The 17379-nt window shown below is 36.9% G+C and overlaps 1 protein-coding gene across 1 annotated transcript in view; it reads left to right on the top strand.

The window, feature by feature from the left end:
• Nucleotides 1–17379, top strand: part of ZNF800 (zinc finger protein 800) — a 248557-nt gene that overhangs the window by 85890 nt on the left and 145288 nt on the right. The window lies entirely within an intron of this gene.

Below are 17379 nucleotides of genomic sequence, written 5' to 3'. Positions count from 1 at the left end.
TAGTTTTGACCTTGTGGGCCCCAGAAAGGGTCTCAGGGTCCCTACAGGTCCATAAACTACACCTTGAGACTACAATTCTGAAGGAATAAGAAAAATGCCTCCGAGAGTAAGGTCTGAAATAGAAGAAGGTCCGGTGGGCAAAAAAAGTTGGTAATCTAACAAATCTTATCTATCTAAAACAATAATGTCTTCCGTGGGGATTAAAAAATTAAAGTTAAATGATAGACAACAGTAACATAAATTGCAAAGGGTAAAAATAGCATGCAAGTTGCGGGGGGGAGTGACACTTTAGAATTTAACTTAAATGTGAAGGAAAAATTTTAAGGATGGAAAATGGCCAGTTAAAGATTATGGATTGAATGTATGCATTCACTTCACTCCCTCCCCCAAATTATAAAAATGACAACCAATGGATGTTTTTTAAAAGATATAAACCTATAAGAAAAGTGAGGAGACAATAGCAGTCAAAAGTAGGAAGGTGGAAAGCAGTTGGATGAGTGGTAACTGATTTTGACCACCTGGGAAAACTGAGCTCCAAGCTTGCAAGAGAAGTCAGCAGAAAACATATGACAGATTCAAAACTCATTCATAATTTTAAAAATTTGCATGAAGCTAAATATTGAAGGACAATTCCTTAACCAGGTAAAGGGTATCTAAACCAAACCAAATCAAACCTACAGTGAACATTATTCTTTTTTTCTTTTTTAACTTTTTCTTTAGGTTTGGGGTACACATGCAGGTTTGTTATATAGGTAAACTCAAGTCACAGGGATTTGTTGTAGAGATTATTTCATTACCCAGGTACTAAGCCCAGTGCCCAATTATTTTTTTTGCCTCTCTTCCTCCTCTAACTTTCTCCCTACTCAAGTAGGCCCCAGTGTCTGTTGTTCTCTTCTTTGTGTCCATGTGTTCTCATCATTTAGCTCCCACTTATAAGTGAGAACATCTGGTATTTGGTTTTCTGTTACTCTGTTAGTTTGCTAAAGATAATGGCCTCCAGCTCCATACATTTTCCCAGGAAAGACATGATCTCGTTCTTTTTTATGGTGACATGGTATTCCATGGTGTATATGTACCACATTTTCTTTATCCCATCTGTTGTCAATGGGCATTTAGGCTGATTTTTGTCTTTGCTATTGTGAATAGTGCTGCAATGAACATTTGCATGCATGTGTCTTTATGGCAGAATAATTTATATCCCTCTGCCTATACTCAGTAATGGGATTGCTGGGTCAAATGGTGTTTCTGATTTTACCTCTCGGAGGAATTACCACACTGCTTTCTACAATGGATGAACTAATTTACACTTCCACCAATAGTGTATAAGTTTTCCCTTTTCTCTGAAACCTTGCCAGCATGTGTTATTTTTTGACTTTTTAATAACAGTCATTCTGACTGGTGTGAGATGGTATCTCATTGTGGTTTTCATTTGCATTTCTCTAATGATCAGTGTTATTTGAGCTTTTTTTCACATGCTTTTTGGCTGCGTATATATCTTCTTTTGAAAAATGTCTGTTCATGTTTTTCACCCACTTTTTAACGAGGTTGTTTTTGTCTTGTAAATTTTTTAAGTTCCTTCTAGGTACTGGATTAATATCTTTGTCAGATATATGGTTTGCAAATATTTTCTCCCACTCTGTGTTAATTAATTAATTTAATTAATGCATTAATTAATTAACTTATTAATACATTAATTAAATTAATTAATTAACATAGCCCATGTCTGTTGATACTTTCTTTTGCTGTGCAGAAGCTCTAAGTTTAATTAGATCCCATTTGTCAATTTTTGTTCTTGTCACAATTGCTTTTGGCATCTTCGTCATGAAATTGTTGCCAGTTCCTATGTCCAGGATGGTATTGCCTAGTTTATTTCCAGGATTTTTATGGTTTTGGGTTTTACATTTAAGTCATTAATCCATCTTGAGTTGGCTTTGTATATGGTGTAAGGAAGGGGTCCTGTTTCAATCTTCTGCATATGGCTAGCCAGTTATCCCAGCACCATTTGTTGAATAGGGAGTCCTTTCCTCATTGCTTGTTTTTGTCAGCTTGGTTGAAGATTAGGTGGTTGTAGGTGTGCAGCCTTATTTCTGGGGTTTCTATTCTGTTCCATTGGTCTATGTGTCTGTTTTTGTAGCAGTACCATGCTGTTTTGGTTACTGTAGCCCTGTTGTATAGTTTGAAGTCAGGTAACGTGATACCTCCAGCTTTGTTCTTTTTGCTTAGGACCTTGGCTATTTGGGCTCTTTTTTTGGTTCCATTTGAATTTTAAAATAGTTTTTTTCTAGTTCTGTGAAAGTGCCACTGGTAATTTGATAGGAATAGCATTGAATCTGTAAATTGCTTTGGGCAGTATGGCCATTTTAGTGATACTGATTCTTCCTATCTATGAGCATGGGGGATGTTTTTCCCTTTGTGTTATCTCTGATTTCCTTGAGCAGTGTTTTGTAATTCTCATTGTAGAGATCTTTCACCTCCCTGGTTAGCTGTATTCCTAGGTATTTTATTCTTTTTGTGGCAATTGTGAATAGGATTGTATTCCTGATTTGGCTCTCAGCTTGGGTGTTGTTGGTGTATAGGAGTGCAAGTGATTATCGTACATTGGTTTTGTGTCCTGAAACTTTGCTGAAGTCGTTTATCAGCTGAAGGAGCATTTGGGCCAACATTATGGGGTTTTCTAGATATAGAATCATGTCATCTGCAAACAGGGATAGTTTGACTTCTTATCTTTCTATTTGTATGCACTTTATTTCTTTCTCTTGCCTGATTGCTCTGGCCAGGACTTCCAATACTAGAACATTATTCTTAGTGAATTATAGAATATTATTCTTGGTGAAATTTTAGAAGCATTCTTTTAAGAACAGGAAAAGGCAAAAAACTTCCACCATTGTCAGTTTTCATCAACATTTTATTGGATTTTCAGTAAGGCAAGAAATAAATGAGTCACAAATTGGTCATTGCAGATAATATGACTGTCTACCAAGAAAGTTCAAAGAATCTATAGGCTTCTTATGGAATTAATGAGAGGGTGGTTGGATATCATATTGTTGTATAAACTTTTTTGCCATCAACAAATAGAAAGTGCAACAGAAGAAAGAAAATCTCATTTACAATAGCAACAAAAAATATGGTGCTTAGGAATAAATCTACCAAAAGATGTATATGACCCCTTTGAAATAAATTATAAAACTTTATAGAAAGACATTAAAGAAGATCTAAATGAGTGGAGAGATATACCATGTTGATACATTAGAAGACTCACTATCATGGGACATTGATTCTTTCCACAGGCTTCATTGGAATTTTAATAAAAATTTTCAACAGGGTTTTTTTTTTGTTTCATTTTTGGTGGAACTTGAAAAGCTGATTGTAGGCTGGGCACAGTGGCTCACACTTGTAATTCCAGAACTCTGAGAGGCCAAGGTGGGAGGATTGCTTGAGTCCGGGAGTTAGAGACCAGCCTGGGCAACATGGTGAAACCCTATTTCTATAAAATTAAAAAATTAGCTGGGCGTGGTGGCATGCGTGGTGGTGTATGGTGGTGGCACACACTGTGGCTTCAGCTACTTGGGAGGCTGAAGCAGGAGGATTACTTGAAACCAGGAGGTTGAGGCTGCAGTGAACCATGTTCATACCATTACAAGCCATGGCATCTCATAGCAAGTGAATTCTATGATTCTGTGACTTAGGGTGAGTTTTTGTTGTTGTTGTTGTTAAACTGTATGGTCCTAGTAAATGTCAGAGCATAGCAGCCTGAAAATTAGTACAAATTTTATAAGTGACCTTTTGTGAATTCTACTCTGGTTGGCATAGTTTTTCCTCATCTGATCATACACTCAACAGAGTGGAACTGAGACAGAGCAAGTGAATTACATGGATGCAAATAGCACTGCTATGAAAGAAACTTAATGACGAAAGGTAGAATCGTAAGATTTGAGTAAGCTTCATTTCTGGAAGGGGCTGCTTTTACAGGGAGTGTTTTAGGACACCATAAATGAGGGAAATAGACTTTGGGCCAGGAAAAATTGGGGGAAGGAGAGTCTAGGGGCACATGTACAAAGTAAGCATAGTGCTTAAAGCCAAATGTTGAGAACTTAATGAAAGAGATTTCTCTCTTAGCTGTCTAATTCTGTAAAATCAAGAGTATCTCTCTAAGACAAACACCTTCCACCTGGAATTTAGGATGCCACAGGTCCCATAAAATTTGATGATATGGACAGAGTGGTAAAGCTTTAGATGCTCAGGGGTTCACCTGAGTTTCCCCACAGGTATACTCTACAAAGTGTACTTATTCTCACTATAGCTTGAGTTCCTGCCTGGAGAATACAACGTGTGTGTTGTTTCATTGTATTTGAGATCTCTAGACTTGGGAAGCAGTTGCTTGGTGAGCTGTGGCTCAGTTCAGGCTGTGATAATGTTTGCTTCAAAACCTGTGATAGCTTTTAATGATAACTGAGTCTCCTAGAGTTAAATGAAGAAACAGAAACCATATGGGAATAAGTAGAAAAATTTAACAGAAAGAGCTATAAGTATGCAAATACATTTTTATGAAAGTTGTTGAAGTATTTTAAAATTTCCTCTTATATCCCTCTATGAAATCCTTCAGTTTCACTCCCACATTATTAATCTACAAGCCCCCCAACGTGTGTGATAGTGGTCACATGAATCACTGTTGGTTACAGTCACCTTCACTGTCTTGGGGAATTCATGCACTCATTGGTTTATGTACTAGCTTACATAGATAAATTGTATTTCGACATCTCTTGCCCCAATATCTTATATTCTCTGCCAACCAAGGATTCTGGGTCTCTAAAGGACATTTCTGCATGATTAAAATTCTGTTAAATAAAATAAAAAGGTTACATTGCTTTTTCCTATCAAAGAAATTGTACCAACAGGTCCCCAGTGCTATAGAACCATCCCACTGTGGAACTTTTAATTGACTTTATGTCTTCCTGATAATTCTTCATCTAGAACTGTACTGCCTACTATTACAGCCACTAAATAGCCACATGTGACTATTTAAATTTAAATTTAAATTAATTGAAATAAATGCAATTAAAATTTAAGTTTCTCTGTCACACTAGCCACATTTCAAATGTTCAATAGGCTCATGTGTCTAGTGGCTACTGAATTGGATAGGGCAGATATAGAATACTTTCATCATTGGAGGAAGTTCTCTTGGACGGTGCTTATTTAAAACATTTCTCATATTTATCTTGAGCTTTTAATTTTCTCTACCAACTAACCTAGGCAATACTCACAATACATCTAGACTTTTGCAACAAACACTTTATGGTTTCTGTCTGATTCCTCAGTCCTTGCATCTACTTCCATGAATCGTCCAGAATCTCAGGGTCATACCTGGGCTTGTCATCATCCAGAATCACTCTGCCTCTGGCACTTTAAATCTAAGAACTAGTTCTCAGCTCCTTTTTTCCTTCTAATACCTGCAACACCTATTCTTCAGTTACACTGAGACCTGCAGTTCCTGGGCCTCTCCCTTTGTTCTCATTTGACTTCTTTCTTATTCAGCCAATGTCCATCTTTGTACATTTCTCTTGCCATTATCCTAGAATATATAAACCCTTGTCCTCCTGCTACATCCTCCTTTAGATCTCTGGTCCCATGTCAGGTAAGTGGATCAGGAAAACTGAGAAAATTATATGCAACTGAAGTTAGGTGCTCTATACTAGTGTTTTTTGAACATTGGATCACAGCTTATTGATGGATCATGAACTAAATTTAGTGAATTTTCAAGAACTAACATTATTTTGAACTGACAAATCATACTTGTATACATTTATGGGGTACAATGTAATGCTTTGATATATGTGTACAATGTGGAATAATTAAGTCAAACTAATTAACATATCCATCACCTTGCTTACCTATCATTTTTTATGGTGAGGCATTTGAAATTTACTCTTTGTTATTTTGAGATATACAATGCACTATTATTGACTGTAGTCACCCTGCTGTACAATAGATCTAAAAAATTATTCCTCTTTTCTGAAACTTTATATCCTTTGATAAAAATTTCCCATTCCTTCCCTCCCCAATCCCTTAGCCTCTGGTAACCATTTTTCTACTCTCTACTTCTGTGAGTTCAACTTTTTTAGATTTCATATAAAAGTGAGATCATGTGGTATTTGCCTTTCCATGCCTGGCTTATTTCATTTAGAATAATGTCCTCCAGGTTCATCCATGTTGTCACAAATGACAGAATTTCTTTTGTTTTTAAAGTGGAATAGCATTCCATTGTGTATATATACCACATTTTCTTTATCCATTCATCCATTAATGGACACTTAGGTTGATGCCATATCTTGACTATTGTGAACAATACTGCAGTAAATATGGGAGGGCAGATATCCCTTTGAGATATGGATTTCAATTCCTTGGGATATATATGCAGAAGTAGGATTAGTGGATCATATGGTAGATCTATTTTTGGTTGTTTGAGAAACCTTCATACTGTTTTTCATAATGGCTGTGCTAATTCACATTCCCACCTATAATGTACAAAAGTTTCCTTTTCTTCACGTCCTTGCCAATACTTGTTATCTTTCATCATTTTGATAAAAGCTACTCTAACAGGTGAGAGGTGATATCTCATTGTGGTCTTAGTTTGCATTTCCCTAATGATTAGTGATGCTGAGCATTTTTGCATGTACCAATTAGCTCTCTGTATGTATTCTTTTTTTTTTTTTTTTTTTAGTAGGAGTTTCACTCTTGTTGCCCGGGCTGGAGAGCGATGGTGCGATTTTGGCTCACTGCAACGTCTGCCTCCTGGGTTGAAGCAATTCTCCTGCCTCAGCCTCCCAAGTAGCTGGGATTACAGGAGTGTATCACCACGCCTAGCTAATTTTTTTTTTATTTTTATTTTTAGTAGAGATGGAGTTTCACCATATTGGTCAGGCTGGTCTCAAACTCCTGACCTCAAGCGATCCACCTGCCTTGGCCTCCTAAAGTACTGGGATTACAGGAGTGAGCCACCGTGCCTGGCGTGTATGTATTCTTTTGAGAAATATCTATTCAGGCTTTTTGCCAATTTTTTAATTGGGCTATTTGTTTTCTTGCTAATGAGTTGTTTTAGTTGTTTATATGTTTTGGATATTAACCCCTTATTAGATGTATGATTTACACATATTTTCTCCCATTATGTTGGTTGTCTCTTCACTCTGTTAATAGTTTCTCTTGCTGTGCAGAAGCTTTTTAGTTTGATTCCATCCCATTTGTCTACTTTTGGTTGTGTTTCCTGTGCTTTTAAGGTCATATACAAAAAATGTTATGGAACTTTTTTGCCTACGTTGTCTTCTGCTAGTTTTACAGCTTCAGGTCTTACATTTAAGTATAATCCATTTTGAGTTGATTTTTATATATGGTGTGAAATATAATCTAATTTTATTCTTTTGTGTGTTGATAGCCAGTTTTCCCAACACCATTTATTGACAAGAGTGTCCTTTCTGCATTGTGTGTTCTTGGCACCTCTGTTGAAAATCAATTGATCATAACTATGTGGATTTATTTCTGGGCTTTCCATCCTATTCCATTGGTCGATGTGTCTGTTTTTATGCCAGTACCATGCTGTTTTGATTACAATTGCTTTATAGTAGGTTTTGAAATCAGAGAGTGTGATGCCTCAATCTTAGTTCTTTATGCTCAAGATTATTTTGGATATTAGGAGTCTTTTGTACAAATTAAGGACTGTTTTTTCCTACTTCTGTGAAAAATGGCATTGGCATTGAAATTTTGATAGAGATTGAATTGAATCTGTAGAAAGCTTTGGTAGTATGTATATTTTCACAATGTTAATTCTTTCAATCCATAAACAAGGGATATTTTTCTATTTATTTGTGTTTTATAAATTTTCTTTCATTAGTGTCTTATAGTTTTCAATATACAAATCTTTTACCTCCTTGATTAAATTTACACTTAAGTATTTTTGTTGTTGTTTTTGATATTGTAAATTGTTGCTATTGTGAATTGTTCTTAATTTCCTTTTTAGATAGTTTATTATTAGTATATAGAAATGCTACTGATTTTTGTGTACGGATTTTGTATTGTGCAACTTTACTGAATTCATTTATCAGTTCTAATGGTTTTTGTGGTGGAGTCTTTAGGGTTTTCTATATATAGCATCATGTCGTCAGCAAATAGAGACAATTTCACTTTTTCCTTTCCTATTAGGATGCCTTTCTTTCTTTCTCTTGCCTAATTGCTCTCACTAAAACTTCTAGTAGTATGTTGAAAAGAAGTGGTGAGAGTGGGCTTCCTTATCTTGTTGCTGATCTTAGAGGAAAAGCTTTCAACTTTTGACTTTTGAAAATAATGTTAGTTATGGTTTTGTCATATGTGACCTTTATTGTGTTGAGATACATTCCATCTATCCCTAATCTGTTGAGGGTTTTTATCATGAATAGTGAATTTTTAAAAAAGTAAATAGAGTAGAAAATATTCATTTCAGAAATTAAGTGTAAGTATTGTTTCATAATTTTTAAAATTAGTTATGTACACATATATGTATGTGTGTGCTGGGCCATAATATAAAATGTATGTCTTAATGTAGAATAAAAATGTTTGACAGCTAATGCTGTATGTTGTCTAGCAGTTCTTCAGTGTGCCCAATGCCTTCCACAGCTATTTAAAAATTTCCCTTCCATCTTCAACTCTGTTCTCTATTGCCTCCTTCACAACTCTTGGAGGTTTGCCTTCATTTTGCATTGCAAATGGAGGCTATCAGGTGAAAACTCCCTGGAAAAATTCTTCTCCTTCACCAAGAAATACACATCAATCTGCCCTTGTTCTTTCTTCTTTTTTATCTTAATGGGAGAGATGGTACCACTCTCTTATTGAATTGGAGCTCATCCTTTCCTTTTTCTTGGTGATTACTATGGTTTCAATATTTAGGTCCCCTTGAAATTGATGTGTTGAAATCCTAACCCCCAAGGTGATGGTATTAGGAGGTGGGGCCTTTGGGGAGTGATTAGATGACAAAGGTGGAGATCTCATACATGGAATTAGTGCCTTTATAAAAGAAGCTTGAGAGGGACCCCTTAAGCACCATGTAAGGACACAGCTGGAAGATGGCCATCTGTGAACCAGAGAGTGGGTCCTCACCAGATACTGAGTATCCTGGTACTTTGATCTTGGACTTCCCAGCCTGCAGAACTGTGAGCAATACATGTATGTTGTTTATAAGCTACCAATCTAAGGTATTTTATTATAGCAGCCATAACAAACTGAGGCAGAAATCCTGTTGTTGCGCTTTTCACAGCCATCCACTTGAAAGCTTCTGTGGTCTGATGTCAGCTCCTCCCTTTCACTGAAGCTGATCCTGTCCCTTACTAGTGACTTCTACATTTTCTGGTTCTTGCTTTTCCTCTTGATGATAAGTCCTGTTGACCATTTCTTCCTTGTTCAAATTCTCCCCTCATTTAACTTCTGTGACACCATGTTTCCTCAATTTTTCTCCATCCTCCATGGTCATGCCTTCTCAGTGTTTCTCATGATTTCCTCTTCCTTTGGTTACCCCTTAAATGTTAGTGGTTTCTCGGGCATTCTGCTTGGATTTCTTCTCATTCTGTGAAGTTTGTGGGGCATGTCATTTAGACCCGTAGCTTCAGGCACCATTTGCAAACTAATTATTTGTGCCTATACCTCCAACCTAATGTTTAAGAAACATCTCCACTTGAGTTGTCCAAAGCATCCCAAAGTGTGACTAAAACTGAACTCATTATATTTTTCTCTAAACCTGCTTCTCTTCCAAGGCTTTCCTTTTCAGTTTATGGTACCCGCCATCGATTGTTACTTACATATTTTTTAGCATTCCTCCCTCTTCATGCCCACACCTGAATAATCACCATTTCCACTTTCCTCTCTCTTTGAATCCATGTCCTCTTTATCCCAGTTCCACTCCCACCCTGGGCTCCCATCTTTTCCTATTTGCATAGTGACAGCATCCTTCTCATTGGCCTCCCTGTTTTCTAATCTTACTCCTCTTTAGTTTTTCCTACTCTGCCATTGGAATAATTTTTATTTTTTGAAATTTGTAATAGGATCATACAGATAGACATTAGCATATTTTTGTTGTAAAAATGTTAAACAAAACAGTTGAGCAAGAAATGAAAGTCTCTTTTCTCCAATCCTGCTCTTCTCCAGAGGCAATCAGCACGAACAATTTGGTGTGCATCTTTCCAGTCCTTTTCGTATGCATTTACGTGCACTTATTTCATAAACAAAAATACAGGATTAGATTTTACATAAATGGGATTATACTGTTCATTCAAGTTCACTTTTTCTCTTAATATATCATAGCACACTTTCCATATCAGTATAAATATATCCACATAATTCTTTCAAATGGCTGCATTTTACGTAGCATAGGCTTAATTTTCTTTCTGCTACTAATGGACATCTAGATTATTTTCTTTTTTTGGTCGTTGCAGACAATGCTGATATAAAAATCTTTGTACATGTATTGTATCAAAATTGAGAGTGTATTTCTGTTGGGTAGATGCTTAGAAATGGAATTGCTGGGTCAAAGAGCATGCGCATTTAAAATTTCAGCAGATCCTGCCAAATTGACTGCCAAAAAGCTGTAGTCAATTTATATTTCCATAAAGACTGTTCTGTGAAATTTTTATACCAACACCAAATATTTAACATTTGCAAATCCAACTGTAAAAATATTCAATTCTTGCTTTTATTTGCATTATTTTGATCAACAGTAATATTAAACATCTTTTCACATGTGTAGTGTGAAACATTTTGGTAAAATTCTTGTTTTATCCTTTGCCTATTTTAAAATTGGTTTGTCTTTTGCTTACTGATTTTTAGGCGCTCTTACAGACGCTTTCTCACAGTCTGTTGCCCCTTTCCCCCGTTTTTAAAGGTACCTTTTATTATATAAAAGTGAAAAATTTTAATATAGTCAAATGGTCAATATATGGCCTCTGGGTTTGATAAAAACCTTCCACTTCAAGATTATATACAATTATCTTGTATAGTTTTGACTTTACATTTAGCTCTTTAATCTATGTGTATTTATTTTTGTGGAACATAGGTTGTAGGGATCTAATTTTTGTTTCCAAATGGTCAGCCAATTTTACCAATGCCATTTGATTCACAACAGAAATTATGAATATGTGTCTATTTCTAGAATCTCTCTTGTCCTCTGTTGTCTATACTACATATTTTAAATATTAAAGCTTTCGCTTTGAAGCCTGGTATGGAAAATACTGCATGAATGTTTTTTTCAAATGTATTCTTGTATGTTTTCTCTTCCAGATTAACTTTGTAAAAAGCTTGTAAGTTTCATAATATAATTATGCTTGCCTCTTCATTGAGATTTATTGGATTTATAGATTTATCGGGTAGCTTTACAGTGTTGGGTTTTCCCATTCAGAAACATGGTATATTTCATTTACTTAGGCCTTCTTCAGGGTATCCTTCAGCAAATTTTTATATTTTCATTTAGATGAGTTGTATGCATTTCTTGTTAAGATTGTTTCTGAGTATTTCCTAGGTTTTTCAGTTTCTGTAAATTTTTCTTTTCTCATTACATTTTCTACTTGGTGATGCCAGTATATAAGAAATTTATTGATTTTTTGGTTTGATCTTGGATTCAGCCACTTTAGTGTACTTGTACTAATTATGAATATATTAATAATTTTCAGTTTATTCTATTACAGTTTCCAACTTGACTATTATATTATCTTCAAATAATGAATGTTTAATTTATTCTCTTGAGATATTTACCACTTATTTCCTTTTTCTTTCTCTCTCTTTTTTTTTTTTTTTTTTTTGCCTTATGAGGCAGGCTAGGAAGTTGTGCAAGAATTTTTGTTTGTTTGTTTGTATACCAGCATCCTACAGTGCCTTGATCAATTGATTGATTTTTTTTTTGAAATTATCTCTCCTCTATTGTAGGCAGTCATTGAAGAAAGGTAGATCCAGGGGTCCCTATTTTCCTATCATGGAAGGAAGGGATCTTGGACATTTCTTTTATTAGATCTTTCCTGTCAGTGGTTCTGCACATCCAAAGGGAAGGCCCATGGTCTAAGCTTAGTCAATTGGATTTACTGTCCTAGGACTATGGCTCTTGAAGAAAGTAATTCATGTGTAAGCAAACAAGAACAACTAGAATTTATTATTTCCAGAAACCAGGTAATTCCATGTCTGCTTTTGAGCCTTTTCTCCAGTCTTCTGGTTGATTTTGTGAGCTTTCTAAAAGCTTTCCAATAAATTCTCCTTTTGGGGGGATTAAATTAGAATTGATTTCTGTTTTTGCTCATTCAGTATGATATTGGCTGTGGGTTTGTCATAAATAGCTCTTATTATTTTGAGATACGTCCCATCAATACCTAATTTATTGAGAGTTTTTAGCATGAAGTGCTGTTGAATTTTGTCAAAGGCCTTTTCTGCATCTGTCGAGATAACCATGTGGTTCTTGTCTGTGGTTCTGTTTATATGCTGGATTACGTTTATTGATTTGCATATGTTGAACCAGCCTTGCATCACAGGGATGAAGCCCACTTGATGATGGTGGATAAGCTTTTTGATGCGCTGCTGGATTCGGTTTGCCCTCTCTCACCACTCTTATACAACACAGTGTTGGAAGTTCTGGCCAGGGCAATCAGGCAAAGGGTATTCAATTAGGAAAAGAGGAAGTCAAATTGTCCCTGTTTGCAGATGACATGACGGTATATTTAGAAAACCCCATTGTCTCAGCCCAAAATCTCCTTAAGCTGATAAGCAACTTGAGCAAAGTCTCAGGATACAAAATCAATGTGCAAAAATCACAAGCATTCTCATACACCAATAACAGACAAACAGAGAGCCAAATCATGAGTGAACTCCCATTCACAATTGCTTCAAAGAGAATAAAATACCTAGGAATCCAACTTACAAGGAATGTGAAGGACCTCTTCAAGGAGAGCTACAAACCACTGCTCAACGAAATAAAAGAGGACACAAACAAATGGAAGAACATTCCATGCTCATAGATAGGAAGAATCAATATCGTGAAAATGGCCATACTGCCCAAGGTAACTTATAGATTCAATGCCATCTCCATCAAGCTACCAATGACTTTCTTCACAGAATTGGAAAAAACTACTTTAAACTTCATATGGAACCAAAAAAGAGCCTGCATTACCATGTCAATCCTAAGCCAAAAGAACAAAGTTGGAGGCATCATGCTACCTGACTCCAAACTATACTACAAGGCTACAGTAACCATCACAGCATGGTACTGGTACCAAAACAGAGATATAGACCAATGGAACAGAATAGAGCCCTCAGAAATAATACCACACATCTACAACCATCTGATCTTTGACAAACCTGACAAAAAGAAGAAATGGGGAAAGGATTCCCTATTTAATAAATGGTGCTGGGAAAACTGGCTAGCCATATGTAGAAAGCTGAAACTGGATCCCTTCCTTACACCTTATACAAAAATTAATTCAAGATGGATTAAAGACTTAAATGTTAGATCTAAAACCATAAAAACCCTGGAAGAAAACCTAGACAATACCATTCAGAAAATAGGCATGGGCAAGGACTTCATGTCTAAAACACCAAAAGCAATGGCAACAAAAGCCAAAATTGACAGATGGGATCTAATTAAACTAAAGAGCTTCTGCACAGCAAAAGAAACTACCATCAGAGTGAACAGGCAACCTATAGAATGGGAGAAAATTTTTGCAATCTACTTATCTGACAAAGGGCTAATATCCAGAATCTACAAAGAACTCAAACAAATTTACAAGAAAAAAAAACCACTCCATCAAAAAGTGGACGAAGGATATGAACAGACACTTGTCAAAAGAAGACATTTATGCAGCCAACAGACACATGAAAAAATGCTCATCATCACTGGTCGTCAGAGAAATGCAAATCAAAACCACAATGAGATACCATCTCACACCAGTAAGAATGGTGATCATTAAAAAGTCAGGAAACAACAGATGCTGGAGAGGATGTGGAGAAATAGGACCACTTTTACACTGTTGGTGGGACTGTAAACTAGTTCAACCATTGTGGAAGACAGTGTGGCGATTCCTCAAGGATCTAGAACTAGAAACACCATTTGACCCAGCCATCCCATTACTGGGTATATACCCAAAGGATTATAAATCATGCTGCTATAAAGATACATGCACATGTATATTTATTGCGGCACTATTCACAATAGCAAAGACTTGGAACCAACCCAAATGTCCATCAATGATAGACTGGATTAAGAAAATGTGGGCCAGGTGTGGTGGCTCACGCCTGTAATCCCAGTACTTTGGGAGGCCAAGGCAGGTGGATCACGAGGTCAGGAGATTGAGACCATCCTGGCTAACACACTGAAACCCTGTCTCTACCCAAAATACAAAATATTAGCCGGGTGTGGTGGCAGGTGCCTGTAGTCCCAGCTACTCAGGAGGCTGAGGCAGGAGAATGGCAGGAACCCGGGAGGCGGAGCTTGCACTGAGCCGAGATCCTGCCACTGCACTCCAGCCTGGGCGACAGAGCGAGATTCTGTCTCAAAAAAAAAAAAGAAAGAAAGAAAAAGAAAAAAAGAAAATGTGGCACATATACACCATGGAATACTATGCGGCCATGAAAAAGGATGAGTTCACGTCCTTTGCAGGGACATGGATGAAGCTGGAAACCATCATTCTCAGCAAACTATGGCAAGGACAAAAAACCAAACACTGCATGTTCTCACTCATAGGTGGGAATTGAACAATGAGAACACTTGGACACAGGAAGGGGTACATCACACACCGGGGCCTGTCGTGGGGTGGGGGGAGGGAGGAGGGATAGCATTAGGAAATATACCTAATGTAAATGACGAGTTAATGGGTGCAGCACACCAACATGGCACGTGTATACATATGTAACAAACCTGCACATTGTGCACATGTACCCTAGAACTTAAAGTATAATAATAATAATAAAAAGAATTGATTTCTGTTGCCTGCAACCCAAGAACTCTTATTTGACACATTTTCTTTGTCCTGTTCAATTAGAATGCCTCCAATATTTCACCATCCAAAATGATTTATGTGTTTCTGATAGTTATTTAGCTTCTATCCAGAAACAAAATTTTCTTTCCATTCCTACCTCATAAAAAGTTTTTTAAAATGTAGAATGTGATTTTTAGTTCAAAAGATTGCTATATTCACAATGCATTTTGAATATTAATTATTATTAAAATGGGGAAATCCTGATATTTTCCCCTTTGTTAATGAGATTTCTTAATGTTGAATCACCTTTGCATTCCTGCAATAAGCCTTATTTGGTTTATGATATATTTTCCCTCCCTCCCTCCCTCCTATCTTCCTTTCTCTCTTTCTGGGTTGCACTCTGTCACCCAGGCTGGAATACGGTGGTGTGATCCTGGCTCATTGCAGCCTGACCTCCTGGGCTCAAGTGATATTCCCACCTCAGCTTCCTGAGTAGCTGGGACTACAGGCGTATGCTACCATGCCCAGCTAATTTTTTGTATTTTTTGTAGAGATGGGGTTTCACCATGTTTCCCAGGCTGATCTCAAACTCCTGGGCTCAAGCAGTTCACCCACCTCAGCCCCCCAAAGTGCTAGGATTATAGGTATCTCTATTTTCTTAATCATTATCTTTAAAATTTTTATCCCATATATTTAAACAAAAATTGCTTTCACCCTGCCTTTAGAGGAGCAACATTGTCCAATAGAAATTTCTGCAATGATGAAAATGTTCTATATCTCTGACACTGTCTTGTACAGTAACCATTAGCTACATGTGGCTATTGAGTACTTGATGTGTGGCTAATATGAGGGAGAAACTGAAGTTTCACTTTTATTTAATTTTAATTAATGTAAATTAAATAGCCACATGTATCCACTGACTACTATTGTATTAATTTTCTTGGGCTACCATAACAAAATACTATAGACTGGGGGGTTTAAACAACAGAAATTAATTTTCTTACAGTTCTGGAGACTGGAAGTCCAAGATCAAGGTGTCGGCAGGTCTGGTTTCTTCTGAAGCCTCTCTCCCTGCCTTGCAGATGCCTCCTTCTCACTGCGTCCTCACATGATCTTTCCTCTGTGTGCTTGCATCCCTGGTATCTCCTTGTGGGTCTTAATCTCTTCTTCTAAGGACATCAGTCAGATTAGATCGGGGTTTATCCTAAGGGCCTCGTTTTAACATAATCAGCTCTTTAAAGGTCCTATCTCCAAATTGGTCACATTCTGAGATGTAGAGAGTTAGGACTTCAACAGAGGAATTTTGTGGGGACACAGTTCATTCCATAACAACTATATTGGACAGCATCACAACACATTGGTCCAGAATTAATCTGTTATTTATTGCTTTCTCACCAGATACACTGCTACTAATGTTAGGACACTTTGATTTTTCTCTTTCCCATCCTTCATCACCATCTGCCATATTGTAATCATCTGGGATTTTAGTTCCCCATTTTTTCTTGCATTCTGCATTATCAATTACTGGATTTCACTACAAATTTTTCCCATTTCTTTTTCATCATTTTTTCTTTTACGCCATACAGTCCTCTTTCTCGAATACCTGTATCTTGTTGCCATAGTAGTGCCCTCCAGTAGTTCTTTCAGAGATGGGCTTGAGGGCTAGGTATAGGATTCTAAGTTCAAAGTAACCTATCTTAATAATTTGAAGACATTTTATACACTGCTGGTGCCTCACTCAGATCCCCTTTACCACCCTAGGTCATTCATCCTTCAACTGTTGTGAGCATTGGCTCACTCTTGCCCCTCTAAAGAATCGCTCTTTACTCAGTGAGAGCTGACTCATTTGGTGAATTACTCACCTATTTCCCCTAGTGGCAGGCTCCAGCCAATTGCTGGCTGATAGAAGAGTACAAAAGGCTTTTCCCTTTGCTTCAACATGGGAACTACCTGAGCGAATGTTCGTGCTCTAGGGCTCTCTGTGGGATAGACTGAAGCTAGACACCTGTGGATACCACTTAGTTACTTCCCCTGCCCTATTCCATTTTCCTTATTCCCTCTCTCAGAGCACTGCCTTAATAGCCATGTATATCCAAATTCCTGTCTCAGGCTCTGCTTCTAGGGAAGATGACTCAAGACAACATTATTTCATTGTCAATTCTATTATTTCATTGACAATTTCTATTGTCCCAGGCCCTCATGCTTAGCCCAGGACGCAAAGCCTACTGTGCCTTCAGAAAATGTTCACCAAATGAACAAATAAAGTCATCTTCCTTGGGCAGCATGCTGATCATATTACACTTTATCTCCAATCCTAACTTCTAGTTATGAAATTAAAATTCCTGATTTTGGCTTTAAATCTTATTCCAGTGGTTGCTCATATCAAGCCCATCTGTTTTTGTTTGTATACTTTGAT

Source organism: Pan paniscus, chromosome 6 (genome assembly GCF_029289425.2).
Source record: "Pan paniscus chromosome 6, NHGRI_mPanPan1-v2.0_pri, whole genome shotgun sequence".
NCBI classification, from domain to species: domain Eukaryota; kingdom Metazoa; phylum Chordata; class Mammalia; order Primates; family Hominidae; genus Pan; species Pan paniscus.
Note: the sequence above shows the minus strand (reverse complement) of the source record. Positions and strands in the feature narration are given on the sequence as shown.